Source organism: Callorhinus ursinus, unplaced genomic scaffold (assembly GCF_003265705.2).
Source record: "Callorhinus ursinus isolate GAN/ISIS: 27379988/994484 unplaced genomic scaffold, GSC_fseal_2.0 scaffold4, whole genome shotgun sequence".
Classification (NCBI taxonomy): Eukaryota; Metazoa; Chordata; class Mammalia; order Carnivora; family Otariidae; genus Callorhinus; species Callorhinus ursinus.
In genome coordinates, this window is record NW_027397066.1 from 52,659,857 (window position 1) to 52,683,044 (window position 23,188).

General features: G+C 35.0%; 1 long non-coding RNA gene across 2 annotated transcripts in view; it reads left to right on the forward strand.

The window, feature by feature from the left end:
* The window catches only part of LOC141372610 (uncharacterized), a 121,140-nt gene extending 98,888 nt beyond the window's left edge, over window positions 1-22,252 (forward strand). For both annotated transcript variants that reach the window (XR_012377931.1, XR_012377932.1), the window contains exons 5-6: window positions 7,115-7,182; window positions 21,768-22,252. This is a non-coding gene — a long non-coding RNA (uncharacterized lncRNA). The remainder of the gene's footprint in view (window positions 1-7,114; window positions 7,183-21,767) is intronic.
* Window positions 22,253-23,188: the final 936 nt, after the last annotated feature.

Genomic DNA, 23,188 nt, shown 5'->3' on the forward strand with positions numbered 1-23,188 from the left:
CATGATTCATTGTTTGTGCATAATACCCAGTGCTCCACGCAGAACGTGCCCTCTTTAATACCCATCACCAGGCGAACCCATCTCCCCACCCCCCTCCCCTCTAGAACCCTCAGTTTGTTTTTCAGAGTCCATCGTCTTTCATGGTTCGTCTCCCCGTCCAATTCCCCCCCTTCATTCTTCCCCTCCTGCTATCTTCTTCTTTTTTCTTTTTTAACATATAATGTATTATGTGTTTCAGAGGTACAGGTCTGTGATTCAACAGTCTTGCACAATCCACAGCGCTCACCATAGCACATACCCTCCCCAATGTCTATCACTGAGCCACCCCATCCCTCCCACCCCCCACCACTCCAGCAGCCCTCAGTTTGTTTTCTGAGATTAAGAATTCCTCATATCAGTGAGGTCATATGATACATGTCTTTCTCTGATTGACTTATTTCGCTCAGCATAACACCCTCCAGTTCTATCCACATCATTGCAAATGGCAAGATTTCATTCCTTTTGATGGCTGCATAATAGTACAACCACTTTTGAAAAGCTTTTCATATTTTGTTATATTGCAGACTATGCATAGCTTACCTTTCTCTTCATTGCCTTTCCCTTTCTTTTCCTTCCCTTCCTTTCTCTTCTTGAAATTTCTTTTTGAAAGCCATTAAGTGAGTCCATGGACGGTAGCTTGCTGCAAAAGAGAGGAGTCTGTGTCCTAAAGTGGGGTTTAAGATCCCATGTGGGATGGGGGAGCATCTGGGAGCGTCTGCCATGGGATGTTAAAGCCTGAAGAATGTAAGAAACTTTCCATTTGTGTGTTGTGCTAGTATAGGGTATTGGAACCTGAATGGAGGTCATTTAGATAGGGAGGAGGGTATCACTGATGGAAGTAGACTGGTTACATTAAAGAGGTTTAATTATTAAAAAAGCCATTGGATATTATTATTCCTGTAGTACAGATGGAAGAAAGAACTCTCAGAAAGGTGAAGTTATTTGTATGTGATTTTTCAGCTAAGAGGTTGTAGAACTGGGTATAAAATTAAGTTGTAAGAACCAAGTTCAATAATCTTTTTAACTATAACATGGTTTCTAGTGCAGTGCTTGACACATAGTGAGCGTTCAATGAGTTATTAAGTTAAAGCATAATATACAGATGGAGTTTCTTCTGTGCTCCAGCAGTGCTCTGCTTATTAATTCATTTCTGTAACTGTGGCATTCTACTGTAAATGAGTATATATGTTTGCCTTTCCTACTGCACTGAGTTCTTTGGGGACAAGGACAACATCTTATTCATCTTTGTATTACTGTTGCCTAGCATGATTTCATAAAATAAGTGTGCAGTAATAGTAGCTGAATTAATAAATAATCTACTTGGAAAACCAGTGCTGATGTGCATGGAGATAAGTCAAGAGGAAATAATTGCTTTAGTTTCATGGTGTTTACTATAAGTGTATAAGTATATGGCTACTCAAAAAGTCTTTTATTCTCTGTAGAAGCACTCTCAATTAATTCCCCTCTCAAGGCTTGTTATAGAGATTTGAGATTTAAACTTCATAAAGAAGGTGATGCTCTCCTACCAATATGGTGACAAATCCTCTTCTAGCAATTAAAATCCTATAATTGCTTTGTTTCCTAAATTCTGTAATTAAAAATTCAACTTATTATCATTTGGAGAAAGGAGCAAAAATGAATATGGAATTATATTTTAAAATAGATATTTTTTCTTGTTGCAAATGGGCTCAGATTGCTAGTTCAGCTTTAAGATCAAACAATGGTATACGAATGCCTAATGGTATTAGAATAAATCTTACAACTTCTCTTTAGTATCATGTTTATCAAATGACTGTTTTAATTTCCCTAGATTAATTTCCTTTTCCTTTGTTCTTCGTATTTATATAGAATCTACCTGAAATGACTATTGAGGTAGGGGGTGCAGAAATCAAAGCAAAGAGATATGCTCTATGAAATTTAGATCAATATAATTTAATAGCAAAAAACTTTGTACCTAAATAATAAGAGATATTATAATTGATTTAAATGTTCCCTCAGGCCCTCAAAGAATCAATAAAAATATGTAAAAACATAATTATAAGCATATGGAGACTAGTGACAGTGTTGATCAATACGACATTTATATTGTATTACCTATTAGCACAAAATTACCACAAGTTAAAATAAAAAGGACATCACTAAATAGTAACAAAATGCTTTTAAATTAGAGATAAAGCTTGAAAGTTTCTTAAAATTGTTCATATCCCACCAAATTAACAATTTTAAGGCTTTAATTTATACAAAAAGAAAATTTTTAATGCAAAAATGCTCATTTCAATGAGCACAATCTTCTCAAGTTCAAAATTTTGTCTCTTTTTATATATAAATGAGGACTTCTCAATTTATTCCAGATGTTTCCGAACGATTCACTTGAAATTTCCATCGGATCCTTGGTTTGGGCTCAGGTCATGATCTCATGGTTGTGGGATCAAGCCCTGCGTGGGCCCGTGCTCAGTGTGGAGGCTGCTTCAGATTCTTTCTCCTACTCTCTGCCCTTCCCCACTAGCTCTCGCTCTCTCTCTCTTTCTAAAATAAATACATAAAATCTTTAAAAATAAATAAACATAACATGCAGCTATAAACAACTATAAAACTGGACAAAATATTTTTCTTTTTTTTTGCATTGGACAACATTAGACAGCATAGGACTTTGGTCCTTGAGAAAAGAGAAACATATGAGGTGAGCTCTACATTTATCCAGGCTCTTTGAATAGGGGCATATTTGAAACCATAGAACAAGAAGTGAAGCTTGAAAGTAGTGGTTTGGGCGCCTGGGTGACTCAGTTGGTTAAGCCACTGCCTTTGGCTCAGGTCATGATCCCGGAGTCCTGGGATCGAGTCCCGCATCGGGCTCCCGGCTTGGCGGGGAGCCTGCTTCTCCCTCTGACCCTCTCCCCTCTCATGCTGTTTCTCTCTCTCAAATAAATAAATAAATAAAATCTTAAAAAAAAAAAAAGTAGTGGTCTTGCTCGGTGGGGGAAACAAGGGTTGGAGTTCATACTGCTAAAGCTTTGGAATTTTAAAATGAATATGAAATAAAATATTTTCAGATTAAAACTAGGTTTGGGATATATCTCTAATAGAACTGCCTTGGGCGCCTGAGTGGCTCAGTTGCTTAAGCAACTGCCTTTGGCTCAGGTCATGATCCTGGAGTCCCGGGACTGAGTCTGAGGATCGAGTCCCACATTGGGCCTGAGTCTGTTTCTCTCCCTGACCCTCCCTCCTCTCATGTGCTCTCTCTTTCTCTCATTCTCTAACAAATAAATAAATAAAATCTTAAAAAAAAAGAAATGCCTTATAAGATGTGTTCATGTAAGTTAATCACGCTCGTGGGAAATGTTATCATAAGAAAACTTGGATCTATTTGAATGGTGAATACTGAATGAGTAAATATATGGGGAATGTAACAGATTCCACCCCTCATTTCTTAATTCATTCAAAATAAAATTGATTACTTAGAGTAAAAATAATCACATTGCATTGTGGGGTGTATAGGACACGTAAAATTAAATGTACACGAGTACCAAGGACTGAGAGAGCTAAATGGGGACATGCTGTTGCAGGGTTCTTACACTATATGTAATGATGTAATAGCAAGTCAAGGTACACAATGATAAATAAGGTACACACACTGTACTCACTGGGGAACCACTAAAACACAAAATAACAAAGTATAGCTGACCAGTCAATAAAGGAGATAAAATTCAATATTAACCATATTTAATGAATCCAAAGAAAGGTAAGATGAGAAGAAAGCATGAAAAAGAACAAAGTGACAAATAGAAAACAATTTTACCAAGATTATAGAATTAAATCCTACCATATTGGTAATCTTATTAAATTTAAATGATTAACCACTTCAACTGAAAAGCAGAGAATTTCCGAATGGATACAAAAGCAAGACCCAGGGGCACCTGGGTGGCTCCGTTGGTTAAGCAGCTGCCTTCAGATCAGGTCAGGATCCCAGGGTCCTGGGATCGAGTCCCACGTTGGGCTCCTTGCTCAGCAGGGAGCTTACTTCTCCCTCTCTCTCCCTCTGCTTGTGCTCTCTCTGTCAAATAAATTCTTAAAAAAAAAAAAATCAAGACCCAGCTGTATGTTGTTATAAGGTTTTCACTTTAATCATAAAAGCACAGACATGTTGTGATAGAAATGATAAAAAAAGATATATCAAGAAAATAATAGTCATCAGGAAGTTGGGGTGGCTATATTAATATCTGATAAAGTAGACTTTAATCTGATAAAATAGTTCCCAGAAGCAAACATAAATATATTAAAAGATTAAAGTTAAATTCAACAGAAAGGTGTAAATGAGTCTGCCTCTACTACTGAGCCTCAAAATTAATAAAAGAAAGAACAACAAGGGACAAGAAAGAAGAGTATGAAATTGAACTATGAAAATTTATCAAAAAAGAAAAGAAAGAGAAGATTGAAGATCACACATATGCCTAGGAATATTTAGAATTCAAGAAAAAAAAGTGTCTGTTGATGTGAGCTTTTAAAGAAGGCTTTGCTGGAGCTCCAGTGGTGCAATCGGTTAGCGCGCGGTACTTAGACTAGAAGGCTTTGCCATCACAGTGGAAACAAGGGAATACATGGCCACTTAGTGGCTATCATGTCTTCATATTCTGAGATGGAAAGTAGTGAAAAGGAAGCTGGGTGGACAAGGAGAAGTTGAGTTAGACAATACTGAAGCTAAAATAGAATATATCAGTGCACACAGAAATATCAATATTTAGAGTTTTTCCTTTATATTAGAGACTGATATTTGACTTCAAACGTAGGAACTGGGAAATCATTTAGATATGTCAGAAGATTATTTATTCTTTACCAAGTGAATTTAGTAGATCTGTGGCAGTCAGAATTGAGTATTTATTGATATTTAAAATACAATAAATGTTCATTAAGTAGATATAGCACAGATATACATTACATTTGCCAGAATTAGAAATCAACAATATAAACCACCTTAAATTTTCTTTAGAGTTAGGCATTGTGAAAATACGCAAAACTAATATAACAGCTGTAAACAAAAATTTTTCACCACCATCCTTAAGTATTAAGTAATTGCTGTAGACTGAATGAGGGGTGTAGGCTTCTGGGCCTACAAACAAATTCATGTTGAACCTTAATCCCTAATATGATGGTATTTGAAGATGGGGTCTTTGGGAGGTGCTTAGGTCATGAGGGAGGAGTTCTTGTGAATACAATTTGATTTGTGCCTTTATAAAAGATTCCTGAGGGTTCCCTAACCCCTTCCACTTAGCCAGGAGACGATGAGACAGCTTATGTGAACCAGGAAGAGGACTTCACCTGACAGTGAATCTGGTAGCACCTTGATCTTGGACTTCTAGCCTCCAGAACTATGAAAAATGAATTTCTATTGCTTACAAGCTATCCAGTTTATGGAACCTTGTGAGAGCAGCCCAAACAGACTAAGACAAATATTCACTGAGTTTTAAAACATCAGAAAACACTCAATTTCCAATAACTAAATACCTAAAATAAATAAGGCAAAACAACAAAACAAAAAATAGTAGCAATTTACAGCCATGCCACACAATAAGGAGTTGTCTATTGTCATTTAGATTAATCAGAGAAGAATATACATAGTGAAGCACTTCTGGAAAACTGAAAGGAAAGCGAAATATCTGTAATAAAAGAATGTCATTAGAAAACATGGTTACATGGAATTGCTATAATACTGTTTGGACCGATTTTATCCTCTCACCATTTATATGTTGAAGCCCCACTTCCAATGTGACAGTGTTTGGAGGTGGGGCTTTTGGATATAATTAGGTTTTGATGAATTCATGAGGTGGGTTCCCCGTGATAGAATTAGTGTTCTTTGAAGTAGAGGAAGAGACACCGGAGCTGCTTCCTCCTCTTTATCTCCCTCTCTCCCTCCAGGGAGAAGGTAGCTGGCAAGCCAGAAGAGAACTCTCCTCAGGAACCAAATCAGCCAACACCTGGCCCTTGAACTTCCTACCCTCAAGAAATGTGTGAAAATAAATTTCTTTTTTTAAGCTACCCAGCCTGTCATATTTGTTCTATCAGGCTGCGCTAAGATATATAAGTACTTATTTTTTTCTTTTATTGTTTTTATCAGTCAATAGAAATCAAAATAGAAAAGAGTAAAACATAAAAATACAAATTTTAAGAACCCACAAGTTAAAGAAAAACTTACAATCCCATTACCTTGACATATTCTTCATTAGAATGTTGATTTATGTGCTCTCTTTATGGGTTTTAAATATATATGTGTATATATCCATGTATATACATTTATATATGGATATTTGTAAAATATTAAATTATTTTGAATTTCAAACTTAAATAACTGGCATCTTTTGAGAAAGCTGAAGTTCTGAATTATATCCCTCCATATAAACCACTTCTTAAAATGTTTATCAGTGTTTCCAAGCCACTTAATCACATATTACATTAAAAATTTTGTGATAGCTATTTACCACCTATACTCGTATTTAATTAATAATCACCTTTGATTTTATTTGCGTTTAAAGAATACAACTAAATATTTTTTTAAAGATTTTATTTATTTATTTATGAGAGACACAGAGAGAGAGAGGCAGAGGGAGAAGCAGACTCCCAAGGAGCAGAGAGCCCGATGCGGGACTCGATCCCAGGACCCTGGGATCATGACCTGAGCCGAAGGCAGACGCCCAACCATCTGAGCCAACCAGGCGCCCCGCAACTAAATAGGTTTTAAAGAATATTTCCTATTATTAAAATAAAGTCAACATTCTCATAACTAAAAATATAACCATAAAAGACTTCAACTATTATTTTTTTTAATTAAATAAAATGAATAAAAGCTTAAAAAATAATATTCAGTCATTTAGAACTCCCTGGAATTATCTAGAGATAGATCCATCATTTAATATGTAACATGTTTGGATTAATGTAGCCTCCCTAGTTAATTATTCTGTAACTCTCAAAGATTACTTTCTCCAGAATAAATTAATTGTGCATCTTACATGTTTCAGTATTATTCCACCACTTTATCACCAGGAACCTTTGTAATAACTTGTTCGTGTTCTGTCTTCTGTGACAGCCTGCAAGTACCAGGACAGTATCATGAGTCTCTGGGCTGCTGTTCTAGTCTCAGTATTAGGCATAAAGGTAAGCACTTAAAAAACATTTGTTAGAATAAATGACCGAAGAATGAATCTGTGTATAAAATGTTTCCTAAATTATTTTGCTTCTGTTGTTGGTTTATATACATTATTTATAAGGTGTTTTATTATAGGTGAGTTACCAGTCCACAGGCCCATATTTTTGGAACACCTGAACTTTAGTAATTAAAAAAAAAAAAAAGGTTAAACTTGAAACCCAAATAGCCACTTGTGGCTTCTGAAATGTGCATGCATGCATGTGTTCATGTGTATAAGAGAGAATGAGAGTGTGTGTACATGTTAGCATATATGTTTTTTTTTACATAAATTATACTAGGGAAAAAATAAACCTCTTTGTTCTTGCCTTCATGTAGAAATTGGTAAAAGTAAAAGAAAATCTGAAGATTGAAAATTGCTAGTTTCTCTGTCAGCAAAAGGTGCAGATGTTGCTTAATCAGAGACATTAACTATGAGTGAGGTTTGGGGCTGAGCTGGGGTTGGAGAACATAATAAAGGAGGGAATCTGAATTTTGTTTGCTTTGGGTGGAGAATGGAGGAAGCAAGAAATACAGGGATGAGAGTTGTAAGCTTCTGGGCAAAGGGGTGTTGGGAGGTGGGAGCAGGGAAGAAGTTGGGAGCTGGATAAAGGCTCTAGACACATATATTTGGCCATTTTTAGTGTTTTGTTCTTGTGTTTGTTGCCATGCTTAATTTTAATCATGGAAATCAAATCAAGTTACATGTTTTAACTTAAGAAAAAGAAGAAGAAAGACAGCTGTAGAAAGACTGAGGAGCTCTTTCTCCTTGGCAGGAGCAAAAACTCCAAATCAAAAATATCTGTATTAACTAGAGGCCTTTACAAATTCATGAAAATGTTGAGAAGGACTTCCTATTTGAAGGAGATCGATAGATATAACCAATTTTGTTTAAATTTCGAACAGAGTAACATTGGCTAACATCTGAGTCACATTTCATTGACTCATTCAATGTATCTCATGAATCAATATGAACCATCACTGTTAATTTCCTTCAATTTAACAGACATTTAGATTTATTAAACATCTTCTAATCTTTTGTTCATCTAGTCATTTAACATTTTTTAGAGACTAATATGGGTAAATGCTATGGAGTATGAACAATTTAATCAGATTTTTTCTGATAATGAACATACATTATAAAAGAGAATATTCCGTAGTCCTATCAAATGATAATATAAGGCAGCAAGAGTTAAGGGGTATGAAAGGGGACAAATAAAGTATAATGGATTTTCAGGGGAGACGGAAATTTATTTTTTTTTCGTTTGTAAAAAAAAAGACTTATAGAAAAAATAGAAATTTCATTGGATACTAGGTAATAAGTATTTGATCACATGACAATGGGGAATACATTCTATTCAGAGTAAAAAGGTACAAAAGAACAGATATAGGAAAATGCTGGGGACTGTGGGGAACATTGAGTTCTTATGTGTTGTAGTTCATGAAGAGAAATAGGTGAATAAATTATAAGGCTTGAAGAGAGGTTTCAGAAACCATGACTGTGAGTCCTAAGAGCCCTGTCCTTGTCTAAGAGGGATTTTTTGCAGTTTTTGGGGGGGGATTGAGAGGGGAAGTTTCTGGAATCCTATTTCAGCAGTATAAATCTTTTAACTGTGTGCTGAATATTTTGTAGAAGACTGGGAAACCATTGCTTAACTCACTTGAATGAAGGGGATTGTTGAGAAATGGCTTTGGTGTGGGTGTATGTCAGAAAGATTTCAGAAATAGCATGTACAGAACAAGGCAATGCTCAGTCTTCCCCATCTGTTAGTGCCACCAACACGCTTATGATTGTGGAAGGTGAATTATAGGAGTCATTCCAGATATCATCCTTTCCTTTATTCTGCATAATTAATCCCATAATAGATCCTTAATCTCTCTACTGCTTTCCATCTCTGACAATACCACCTGGCTTCCTTGCTGTTTTTCCTGATTTCTCTCTTGATCCGTCACAGCTCATCTCCACAAAACAGCCAGAGAGAACTTTTAAAAAACTTAATTTAAATCATATAATTCTCCAGAGTAAATATATCAGTGACTTGCTATTATCCTAACAATAAAATTCTAATTCCTTACTGTGGAGTGCAAGGTTCAGCATGATCTGGTCCATGTAGTTCTACAACTCATTATACTCTATCCATACTGGCTTTTTTTTAATGTTCTGGAACATTCCAAGCTTTTTCCTATTTCTAAGACTTTGCATTTGTCTTTCTGGCTGAAATGCAACTTTTTTTTTTTTTTTTAATCTTTGTTGCACAGCAGTCTTGGGATCATCCTTTCATTGCCAGTTCACAGTAGCCTCACCACCCCTAACATTTTATTCTCTATTGTATTGACTTAAAAGAAATCTTTCTGGCAGTGGTCACAACTCTCTCTTCTACATCATGATTTTTTCCTTCTTAGTAATATAGCAGTCGACATTTATCTTGTTCATGTGTTTGTTTACTTGTTTATTCTTCTTCCCAGGTATAGCTCCCTTATTTTGTCCTTATCTATATCCAAGGGCCTAGAAAATTGCCTGGCACAGAGGAATTGTTCACTAAGTATTTTAAAAATTAGTGGATAAATAATTGCAATAAAACAGAAAGTGATTAAAAACTTCTATAATATTACTGAGTGACTAAGAGAATAGTGATATCTTTGATAGAACTGCAGAAATGGTGAAAGAAAGGTTATGAAGAAGGGAAAATAGTATACTAACTGTGAAATGAACAGGCTAACACAACTGATTTTAACATGTAAGTTTTAGAAGTACACGGTACTGTACAATAGTGTGTATTTCCCATTTGGGAGTTTATAGCTCTGGGTATGTAGCTAACTGTGGAGAGGCAATTAAGTAGGTGTCCCCAGTTACAGTTTTGGTTCCTTTGGCCCACTAGGTCCTAGGCTCCCAGAGTGCCCTGATCAAGAGTGGTTTCATGGCCTGTAAGAGAATTTACCTTCTAGATTTGAAGTGTATATATCAGGGGCTAAGCAGAAAACAGGTGACACACTCAAAGAGGTTATGTAAGGGACCACAGGAAAGTGTAGGCATGGTTAATAAAAATCAATATGCAGTGGTAAAACACAGTGGGGACTTGTTATGATGCCTAGGCTTAGAGGGATAACAGGGGACAGATTTGCCTGAATGCAGGCTAACATGTTGTTCAGTAGGGAGGATGCTAACAGAATAAAAACCTGCACTTCATTCCTCTACTGTCCATGATAAACTGTTCATACTGTTCGTTGGCCAACCCAACTAGAAACCAGAGGACAAGAGAACCTGTTGCTTTATTATATGAAATTCTACCTCCTAAAGGAAGGGAAGAGTTAATTGACATGAAGTTCCAGCATTTTGTCCTTATCTATATCCACAGAATTTAGAAGAATGCCTGGGACATAGTTATTCCTCATTAAGTGTTTTAGAATTGAGATGAATGGTTGCAAATAGGATGTAATCAAACAAAGGAAACATTTAAACCTACTACAAGGTATCCTGTCATAGTAACTAGAAGAATGGTGATATCTGAGAAAATCTAAGAGACAGATGGAAATTATCTAGCATAATTTCTCTTCCATTGGCTGTACCTAATTCAATAATGTATTCCTGTAGCTACCAGTGGCTACCTGCTATGTGCAAAGCATTTCTCTTAACCCTTTACAACTCAGCAAGCCAGGAAACTGAGGCACATACACACAAAATTGCTTATCTGTTTAAGGTTTCACGAATGCCAACTGTTGGACCTACGACTTGAACTCACATTTTTCCAATTTCAAAGTCAGTCACATTAGCAAAGAAATATTGCCTCCTTGTATTGCATACCAACCATCCCTTTCTCTCTGATGTCATGAATTTCCCAAATTATCTTATCACTCTCATTCTCCCTTTCTTCTACAAAAATGAAAGATTTAGATGAGGTAATTTCTAAGATTCATGCCAATTCTGGGATTCTTTTTTTTTTTTTTTTAAAGATTTTATTTATTTATTTGAGAGAGAGAGAATGAGAGACAGAGAGCATGAGAGGGAGGAGGGTCAGAGGGAGAAGCAGACTCCCCGCCGAGCAGGGAGCCCGATGTGGGACTCGATCCCGGGACTCCAGGATCATGACCTGAGCCGAAGGCAGTCGCTTAACCAACTGAGCCACCCAGGCGCCCTGGGATTCTTTTATCTACATCAGTTGTTAAGTATTTGTGTAATGTTATAATATAAGAAAATGAATCAAGTTTTGAAGGCAAAGCATGCAAAATGCTAAGGGAATGGAAAAGCAGTAATTACGCCATGGTAAAACATGGATTCTTAAAGAAATATTCAGGAAGGAGACACCAAAAGATAAGTCAATAATACCTTTACTTCAGTGAAAATGATTACATTACAGTGTGGATAACATGTTCATTCTGAGTCGAAACTGCTTTTTCACTAGGTGATTTAGCACATATGTAATGAAGCTACCTAATTAATAATGAATTAGATATTACCAAGCTTGAATCTCTTGAACTCTGCCCTTTAATTATATTGGTTTTCTGAGGTTGGTGTCATGTGACACCAGAAAGTCTATCAAAGGGACTCAAAGCCAATGAATATTTGAGAGATCCTAAAAAATAGGATTATTTCTATTTTTACATGCACATTAATGTGAGTTATGAAAAGATTTCAGAATTGAACTAGAATTAAGAGAGGCCTGTGTTTGGAGGTGAGGTCTGCTGTGTCTAGCCCAGTATTGCAGGACACTTTATTTAACCCTCTGAGCAAACTTCATTAAGGTTTTGTGAGGATAAGCTTATACAGATTATGTAAAGTGTTTAGTATCGTGCTTGACTTATAGAAAACCTTAATAAGTATTGCCTACTATTGTTATTATTAATACAGAACAGAAAATATCACAGTCATTGTAATGTATAAATCCTTATCATTTTGTGGGAATTCTTACCAATTAAGTCATTTTGCAATGAATCTGAACTCAGTTAAGCAACTGAGTAACATCACATATTTAAGGGCTTTAATTTGCTTGAATACAATTAAATGATCACTCTCGTGCATTTTTTATCTTTATACTACCTCCTCTTTCATAGTATTAAAACAAATAACAAAATCTTACTTTTTTAGAGTTCTTAAAAATAAGTAACTCTCTCCTAGTTCATTTTCCAAGAAATGTGGGATGACAGGCTAAAATGAGATACTAACAGCTCTGGATAGTATCGAAAGTTTGAGATATATCTCAGAAGAGAGTGGGGTAAAAATAGGAGCAGCAAGTTAAATATACTCATACTCATAGGGAGAAAGCATTAGCTACAGAAGAGTAAGGAACTTACTAAAGACTCTAAGAGATGATTTAGCAAATATCAATATGTGCTATGAAATGTGATCTTTTTCATTACAAAATAACATATGCTCACTACAAATATTAAGTAATACTTAAATATATAAAGCAAAAGGTGAAAGTGAGCGCCCATTCCCCCAAATCTTATTTTTTTCTGTATTTTACATATATAATAAGTCTAGTCTTGCTTTGGATTTTGCCTCCCAAACCTTTCCAGGAATCCCAGGATTATTTTTATGTGTCATCTTAATATAACCTCTCCAGATTATAGCAGGGAAGGTAATTTTCTTATGAGTCCTAGTGGTAGTTGTATAGGTATGTTTGTGTGGGGTTAGGGATGCCACCTCCCACATATAATTAAAACACCTGCTTGTATACCCTATCCTCTTTATGCTGTTTTGAATATTGTTGGTTTCATTCCTTGTGGTAGACACACTGTATGGTGAACTCCAGTGAGTTATGTCTTATAGAATCTTCATTCCTTCAGTGCTACAGAACGTGGTCCTTGCAACTGAGAGAAGGTTCACATTGGCTACATATTAAACCTGGAACCAATTCAACAACCAAGCTCTGCAGTTCAATTCCACTGAATTCCTCTGTGGAGGTTGATTTTCTCTCAAGTCCCAAATGAATGCATTTCCTGGGTTCATTTGAGACAATCCAGTGAATCACATGGTACATGGGTATAAATCTGATCTAATTGGAAAACACAGATCATGTTCTTTCTCAAAGAACACTTAGGCTTTTTAAAAATCAGGACATTGGATTGTTCATTTTATTTTTTAATTTATAATTAGAAATTATTCTTGGCAATTAAGTTTGTATTATGAAGTATATAAATTACAGAGTGAAATTTATCACTTGCTCTCAGTCTGCTTCAAGTTAATTTCATCAGTTATTCTTGCTGATATTTCCAATACTTCTGCTAAAATTTTATTATATGTATACATACAATCAAATATATATTTTTATATAAAAATAGGAATGCTATACACTTTTGCAAGCTACAAGTACATTATAGCATTTTTCCAGATTAGTAGTAAGTATATTTTTATTGACTGCATTGTAACCCACTGCAGGTACTGCAAGTACTTACACACATATACACGTACACATACACCTACACGTTGTGTGTGTATGTTTGTGTGTCTGTGTATATTTATAAAATTTAGTTTTATTTATTTTTATTGCTTTTCTTTCTCTGAACTACATATTTCTTAAAAATGGGATTTGTTTTAAATGCAAAAATAATGTATGCTTCCAATATTCAAATAATACATAAGAATATGGAGTATAGAGACACTTCTCTAAAGAGAAATAACATGAGTGAGATATTTTATACACTCTTAGTTAAATATTGTTTGGTCCAGAAGTTGTTAACTCTTCATTTAAAAAATAATGCTTTGGGATAATTATTATTTCTTTGAACAGACCAACTTGGAAAAGTCCAGTTTATCCCCTTTCTTTCATTATGTATTATTTTTCTTAGCTCATTTTTAAAATATCATATAAGAAACTTTTGATAAAAAACTTCATGCTAATTGCTAGCAATATTTGAATGGCAATTTCAACCTAAACTTGTCTATATATTGACTTTGTGGGAGATATATACCTATGGCTTTAATCACAGCTCACTCTCAATTAGGGACAGCTCTCAGGATTGTCCAATATTTGAATTCCAGCAGGGGAGTATAAGATATTAATTGTCTTACATTTCTAGAATATGCTTATGCATCATTCTGGTGTATTTCTGGGAAGGTAATAAAAGGCCCACGTTGCTTCTCAATTTATCTTGGTTGAGAAACATAACCTCTGTCACCACTGGCTGAAAATTTCTCTCAGGCAGTCATTTCTCTTTCCATGCAGGGAAGTAGTTTACTAGCATCAGAAAGAAATCTTATCTCTAGACCCTCTCCAAAATTTCAATTCTAATCAATTATTTAAATCAAGAACCATACAAAAAGCTGCTGAGAGGACTTAAAAAATCAGAACAGAAATCAATCTCAGAGTAGTGCTAGTACGGAAAACTAATTGATATAGTCTAGTTGAGTATAGAATGTGGATTGGGAATTGGAACAGCTTTGTAATATGTCAGCCTAGCCAAGCTGAACTACATTTCCCAGAATTTTCTTTGTTGTATGTTTCCATTAGGGTGAACAACAGGAGAGATTCTTGGGAGGTTTGAAAGGCAGAAGCGAAGCAGAAACCATTTTGTAACTCACACACTTATTATGGAGCTGCTGACCCACTCCACTGGTGTGAACAAGCAACTGGGCCTACGGTTGTTCCCCTTTTCTCCAGTTACTGACCAGTGGTGTATATTTAGCTTTGTGACAAAAGGGTCCAGTTTCTTCGTTACCAAGAACAGAAGCAACAAGAAACCTCATGGTTTCCTTATAGATTCCAGTACAATTTTGTGAGGTTCTAGCTTATGTATGTACATTCCAGCCTGCTTGTGACCTTTACTTCCTGACTGCCTGCCCATGGATTTCAAGTTCCAATACAGACAAGGGGGCAGCAGCCTTACAGAGACAGTCTAATCAGTTTATTTAATAGAGTAAGCAAGTTCTCTGTCACATGCACGTGTGCACGTGTGGGCACACACGCGCACACAAACACACACAACTGATTCTGCTTCCTGGGTTGAACCCTGACTGATGCATGAGTAAACACAATAGCAATAGACATAGACAACTCTTTCTTTAAATATTTTTATGAAGGGGAGAGCAGATAATATCCGAAGATCACATGAGGTCAATGGATTATTATAACAGAGAATGCTTGATTCTATTTCTGTGTTTCTGCTTCCAGAAGAGAAGGAAGATCAGTGATGCATAAAAGAAAGAATGTAATCAATACTAAAATATCCATCGGAGAAGAGAAAAAGCAGAGAATATAGTCACAGATTTAGATGGGTTAGTAGTTTCTCCAGCTTTATTGAGATATAATTGATATAATTGTGTATATATATATGTGTGTCTGTGTGTGTGTATGCACAATTTCATTTATATAGAGTATATACATTCTTTATGCTATATATACATTCTTTATACTATATATAAACATATAAAATATGTGCATATATGTACAATTATGCAGATAATATACAAAATATACAAATAATATATGCAATATATATATAAAATATACAAAGGGTACAACATGATGATTTGATTACAAATACATATATACATTTTTTTTAAATACCTTTGATTTCCCTTTTGATTTCTTCCTTGACTCTCTGGTTGTTCAAAAGTATGTTGTTTCATTTCCGTGTATTTGTGAATTTTCCGGTTTTTCTCTGTTACTGAGTTCAAGTTTTTTTGAGTTCAAGTTTTATACCACTGTGGTTGGAAAAGATGATAGGATTTCAATTTTCTTTAATTTGTTAAGACTTGTTTAGTGCACAATATATGATCTATCCTGAAGTATGTTTCATGTACACTTGAGAAAAATGTGTCTTCTGTTGATGTTAGATGGAATGTTCTGCATGTATTTGTTAAGTCCATTTAGTCTAGAGTGTAGTTCAAGTCCAGTGGGTCTATTTAAGATACATGACCAGCAATTCTGTGAATTAGAATTGAGAATTGGTAACATAACTGCACTTTTCACCAACAATATTCAGCTACAAAAAACAAGCATAGGGTAAAGTAAGCAGAGAGTTGGGCCTGACCAGAATGTATCTTTCCCAGGGGTGAACAGAGAGAAACAATGTTTCTACAGTCAGATCTGTGAATCCAAACTAGTCAAATAGAGATGCAAAGAATTGAACAGAGTGATCAATGTGACAAAATAGTAGAGTTAATGAATTGGGAGTGAACTGGTGACTTGGAAGGTAGTTGAATAATCGAGTGGTGTGTTCAAGAATAGGTGAGTTGGTCTAGGTGAATATTATACTGTTAGATTTTACAATAGACTCCCAGAAACTTGATTGCTTAAGTATCATGGTTCTCAGTCCAGCTTGTTGTTTAAATCTCTTTCTTTTAACCCAAGTAAAATTGTGCTTCATTAGCATACAGCTTTCTATTTTACACTTCCAAGTCTTTATGTATTATTTTCTGGAAAAGAACGGTTAGAAATACTGTTGCCCTTGTTCGACTTGGTGTTGATTTTGGAAGATTTTTTGTTTTTCTTTGTTATTACTTCATTTAATCCTTCCTTTCTTTTTTCTTCCTTCCTTTTATTTCTTTTATTCATTCTCCAAATATTTAATGAGTATCTATTATGTATGTAACAGAGTAGTAGCTGGTAGTGCAGCAGTAAATAAATAGATCCAGTGGGAGAGGCAGATAATAAAAAAGTTAACAAAGAGATATGAATTATGATTAGTGCTATGAGGAAAAAAACAGTAGTATTGTGGATGGGAAAAGCATAGGGTGGTAGGAGACATTATTTAGCTAAAACTGTCAATGAAACCTTTTCCGATGAGATGCTTTAAGCTAGAACCTAAGGAATGAAAATGTGTTCATACAAAAAGTGGGTTAGTGTCTTGAGATCAAAATGAGCTCTGTAGAATGATGACCTGACTGTATCCTACATGGTATAAATGAGGCTGGATAGATAGGAATCCCAGACTACACAGGGCTTTATTAAAAAGTTGGGATCTTTTCATGCCATATTTCTTTAAGGAATTCCTTAAGCACAGTATTGCATCTAGTCAACAACCAATTCTGACATGAAGGCTTCCAGACCACACAAAAGTAGCTTTTTTCTCAATTGCCTATAGTATTACCAAAGTAAATTCTATATATGTATATACTACATATATATACACATATATATACTATTCACTTCGGTATATGTATATAAATAGTATATGTGTGTGTGTATATATATACTTTGGTATATACATATATATTATTTTCTTTGGCAATACTTACATATTTTGGTAATATATATATTTATAATATGTTTAATGTATTATATATTTATAATAATATGTGATTATTATATTTTATAGATTTTTACTTTGCTAATTGATAATTACTATATTTATTGGAGATAGGTATTATTTTTTATCTTACAGAAAAAAATTACTTATCAAATTTAAATAAGCCCAGTAAATGTCAAAGCTAGAGCACAAATCCAGACATTTTAACTCTCTTTACGCTATACCATACTTGTTATTGGTTAGGAAATAGTCGAGCATTCAGCTTTTAAAAAAGCAATGCCTGAAATAAAACAAAACAGTAGTGACTTTGACACTGTTATGTGACTGACAAATTGGCCTTCTTTTTTTTTTTTTAATTCTAACAACTGGTTGTTTTTCTCTTGCATAGGGCAACAGAAATTTCTCACTTGCTAGAATTATCAATTATGTTAAGTAGCCTCTTAAAAGAGTATGATTGTGTCAATCACTATTTCTGGTAATGATTAATCACTATTATCATAAAAAGATTCCAAAAATATGTTAAAATACTACACTCTATTAAATGTAAAGGAATTGAGACTAAATGGAATCTTGACATTAAAAAAAATTGGTTTTGTCTCTTTCTTGGTTCCTGAGGTTTACATAAGCATGCTTATTTTAAGAAATCAATTGTATTGTGAGGTTGATTGGGTTAGGTAGAATGCAAAAAGTTTAAGAAGGACTCTAGCAAAGAATCCCTACCATTCCATTTCAATGAATAAACTTCTGTTTTTTATGATAGAAATAACTCCTTGAAATGTTAATTCATACTTTACTTATGTGCCTGAATGAAAGCCTATTGGCTAATTTAATTGTAGATAGTCAAAATCATTAAGGTAGAAGAATTAACTAGAATGTTTTATAACTTTAGTTTTTGTAAGAAGACTCATAAATGAACAGGTCATTTAATTACCCCCTCCCCCTCAATTCCATTGAAATTGACAAGACAATTAAAATTATTCTTCTAATTGAATTTTGTAAGAAAAAGGTAAACAATTAAAGGCATAACCAAGAGATATTTACCATATAAATATGAAAGGATGATAGACACTTAAGCTTTGATTGATTTTTCTTTAATGATTCGTATTGAATTATGAAATAGGTCTTTGAAACTAACTTACTAATTTTCTTTGGAGCTATGACTCTTTTCAATGTTCTGTCATATTTTACCCAATCTAGAATAAACAAATCTGATATTTTAATTAAAAAGGAAACTAGAATAATATAATGTTTTATACTTAATAGTTGAGTTAATTAAATATCTAGAAGTGTAAAGTCTAATTGTCTCAGAAAATTCAAGGATATCTAATGTAAAATATAGTGATGACCTGAGAATTAATTGACTAAACATACTATTTCCTTATCAAGCCAAAATGTAGGACTCTTAAGAAATACATTTTTGTTTTTTTACCTGTATGCTCTTCTTTACATTTAACTGCCTTTGAATTACATTTTATTGGAATTATATCAAGAAAGAAATATAGAGCAGGTGTGACGTTGCAGTGCAGGTTTCCTGGTTGAACTATTATAATACTTTCTGTCCCTATCTACCATTTTTAAATATCCATAGATCTATTGTTGAGTTATAATACTTCTTAAGGAGACTCCCTCTGAAATGTGTACATGCTATTGAACTTATCCCATACAGCAATCCTAATATCAAGATGAATTATGAAATATAAATTTTATTATCATCATAATATAATAAACAATAATAATAAATAGAATACTTAACTAATATGTCAGTTATTTAATGCGATGATAATGCTGAATAGTAAACAACTAGAGAGTCTCCAATGCACACAATAAACATTGATTTAGTTCACACATCCACATAATGCATCTGATTGGGATGACTCACTCATGAATCGGTGGCCATCTGCACCGGGTCTTGAGGTGGCTCTGTGGATCTTGGCTCAAACACAAGCCTGGGTCGTCAGCTGGTTGACTGCTGTTACAGGATGGTCTCAGCTAAGATGGCTTGTGGCCCTTGCATTATCCATGCCTTTATCTTTAGCTTCAGCATGCAAGCCCAATCATATTCTCATATTAATTACAGAGTAGGTGGAAAAAAAGGACAAGCTCAATCATTCCAGTACTTTTAAACCTTTGCTTTTGTCAGATTTACTAACATCCATTGTCCAAATTATCACATGGGTCAACCAAATCATATCATATGGCCATCCATCTGAGTGGGAAGGCACTGTGTGATGAAAGCTATTGCATGCTTTTCAGATTCCCCTTCAGGCATGAAGGACCAGCTATCTCATTTGATGTGAAGGACCAGCTATCTCAGTTGATGTGAGTGCTACTGGAAGGCTTCCTCAAGTGTCAGCTCAGTTTAGGAAATACCATAGCTAAAGAGAGCTACCTTACCAAAGATCATGCCTACTTCCTTGTAGTCAGTGACTGGTTGGCACAGGAGGGTTAAAACCTTTTACCCCAGCTGTAAACAGTTTTGAGTAGTAATTTCATTTTCAGATCTTCTTATAGCATCAGCTGAGGCTTCCGTAGAAACTGCATTGCAGTTCAACTTTCTTCTTCTTCATTTCATTCAGCTAGTATTGAGCCCAAGATTTTTCCCTAATTCACTTCCTGCCACTAATCTGCACCTCAGAATCTATATCACAAGGAGCCAACCTGCAGCACACCACAAAATTACATGGGAAAGGACATGGCTCCAGGGAAGGTTGAAGTGAGGTCATGAATGCCATTAATCTAGTACAACTTTCTGGTGTAACAATCTAGCAATGTGAGATTTGATCATCCTTAAAATAGTAATCACACACAAAAAGGATATTCTTCTCCTAATTATCTTTTTTTTTTCCAATTCTCTTTTAGTATTGACTGATGTTTTGGTCACCCGGTGTCATAACTAAACCGTGTTCATATTTTCTTGCTTTTTTAACTTGGTCATGTTACTGCTTGTGTTAGAATTTTTTTTTAAGTACGCTCCACACCCAACATGGGGTTTGAAATTATGACCCCAAGATCAAGAGTTGCATGCTGTTCCTACTGAGCCAGCCAGGTGCCCCTAGAATGTCTTGTTTATGTTGATTTGCCTGTCAAAATTTAACTCTTAATTCAAATTTGAGTTCGGATCTTATTTCTACTTGATACCTCTCCTGTTCCTCTCAGTTAGAAATTATCTGATTCTGTCCAACATATTGTATCTCACTCTTTTGAACTTACCATGTTATACTTGATAATTTATAATTTTGCCTCACCTACTGAAGAGATCCTCAAGGGTAAGCATTCTACTGTAATCACTTTTTTAATTTCTTAGATCATCTAGTAAAGTGACTTAGCATACCATCTTTTTAATATAAAAACCTGAATGATTCAAGAAAAACCATGTGTTACCCATTGTCTTCCATGAAGCTTTCTCATGAAATATATATCATCAAACATAAAATTTAACAACTCTTTCCTACAAAGAATATGTATCATTTTTCACATGAGAAACATACATCAAATATAAACAATGAAGAAATCTTCAGCAACAAGATATGCAAACAGTTGATGTATTCCAAGCTAAGGGTCTCAATTTCGATCTCTTATTTGTTGGTCTGTAGAGTTATATACAAACAATTCACAGAATATATATAAACAGAAATGACTGTCATGAAATAAGGAATTTTTACTCACATTTTCCTAGAAATAGGAGGCACTGCATGCCACTCAAGGCCACAGAGAAGGAGCAGGGTACATCAGGAGTCAGAAGGAGTGAGGAGGGGAAAATGTGAAGAAGAAGCTTCATAATGTTTATGTAGGAAAGAATGGGTGGGTCAGGGAAAGTAGACTAAAAGATTGGCTATTTTGAATAATTTTAGGGGTTCTTGGGTATAGGATTTGTCCCAAATTGATCCTGTGTGATTAGGGCAGGGGAATAGTGATCTGGAGTGTGGACACCCATTAAAGTAGGTGAATTGGGGCATAAACTCTGGATTAGGTTGTTTGCATATAGGCACCCTCCCAGGGGAGTAGTTAACTGATCTAGGAATTGGCTAACCTAGGAGAGGCAATCCTCCAGGGTCAGCAAAACCCCAAGATGTTAAAGCTGAAAGCAAAAATGCAAGAAAGAGGGATAGTGAGAGAGAAAAGAAGGAAGGAAGGAAGGAAATTGTTACCACATAGAAACACCCACTGGTAGATAATTTTTTTTGGGGGGGTGGTTCTTTTCTGGACTGCATAGGCCGTATTTTTACAACCCCGCTGTTTTGTTAATGCATAGTCTGTTCTCAAGAAATACTTTCATTATTTCTTTTGCTGTGCAAGAGCTTTTTATCTTGATGAAGTCCCAATAGTTCATTTTTACCCTTGCTTCCCTTGCCTTTGGCGATGTTTCTAGGAAGAAGTTGCTGTGGCTGAGGTCAAAGAGGTTGCTGCCTGTGTTCTCCTTTAGGATTTTGATGGACTCTTGACTCACATTTAGGTCTTTCAACTATTTTGAGTCTATTTTTGTGTGTGGTATAAGGAAATGGTCCAGTTTCATTCTTCTGCATGTGGCTGTCCAATTTTCCCAACACCATTTGTTGAAGAGACTGTCTTTTTTCCATTGGACATTCTTTCCTACTTTGTCAAAGATTGGTTGCAGCAATACCCACAATAGCCAAACTGTGGAAAGAGCCAAGATGTCCATTGACAGATGAATGGATAAAGAAGATATGGTGGAATATTATTCAGCCATCAAAAGGAATGAGATCTTGCCATTTGCAATGACATGGATGGAACTGGAAGGTGTTATGCTGAGCGAAATAAGTCAATCAGAGAAAGACATGTATCATATGACCTCACTGATATGAAGAATTCTTAATCTCAGGAAACAAACTGAGGGTTGCTAGAGTGGGGATGGGGTGGAAGGGATGGGGTGGCTGGGTGATAGACATTGGAGAGGATATGTGCTATGGTGAGCACTGTGAATTGTGCAAGACTGTTGAATCACAGATCTGTACCTCTGAAACAATGCAATATATGTTAAGAAAAAAAAAAAGAAGAAGAAGAAGATAGCAGGAGGGGAAGAATGAAGGGGAGGAAATTGGAGTGGGAGACGAACCATGAGAGACGATGGACTCTGAAAAACAAACTGAGGGTTCTAGAGGGGAGGGGGGTGGGAGGACGGGTTAACCTGCTAATGGGTATTAAAGAGGGCATGTTCTGCATGGAGCACTGGGTGTTATGCACAAACAATGAATCATGGAACACTACATCAAAAACTAATGATGTAATGAATGGTGATTAACATAACAATAAAAATTAAAATAAATAAATGTACTGTGAAAAAAAAGAAATACTTTCATTATGTATTATTTATTCAAACTGATGCCAAAAATATTTATATAAGCTATTAGTATAATCTATCTTCCCCCTAGAAATTATTCTAGTCTAATCAAGAAACTATTCTCCTCATTAATAGCTGATATACATAAATTTGTTGACCTTTGGCTTATCTTGTTGATTTATTTTAAAATCAATTGCAGCCCACAAAATACTTACTTGCCAAGTCAGTAGTTATATAACAGTTCTTTCCTTTACTATCCACATCTTACAAACTCTCCACATTCTGAACACAAAAGCAAACCGACTAATTTAGCTCCTTTGAAACTTCACTCATTTGTTTTCATTTCTTCAAGAGTTTCACTGTATAAACAAGTTAATATTTCCTGATTCTTTTTATTAAAAAACAGTGTTATCATTAGGATCTAGCAACAATAAATCCTAACTCTTGTTGCTCTTACATGGACTGTTTTAATTTGATCAACATATGGTTTC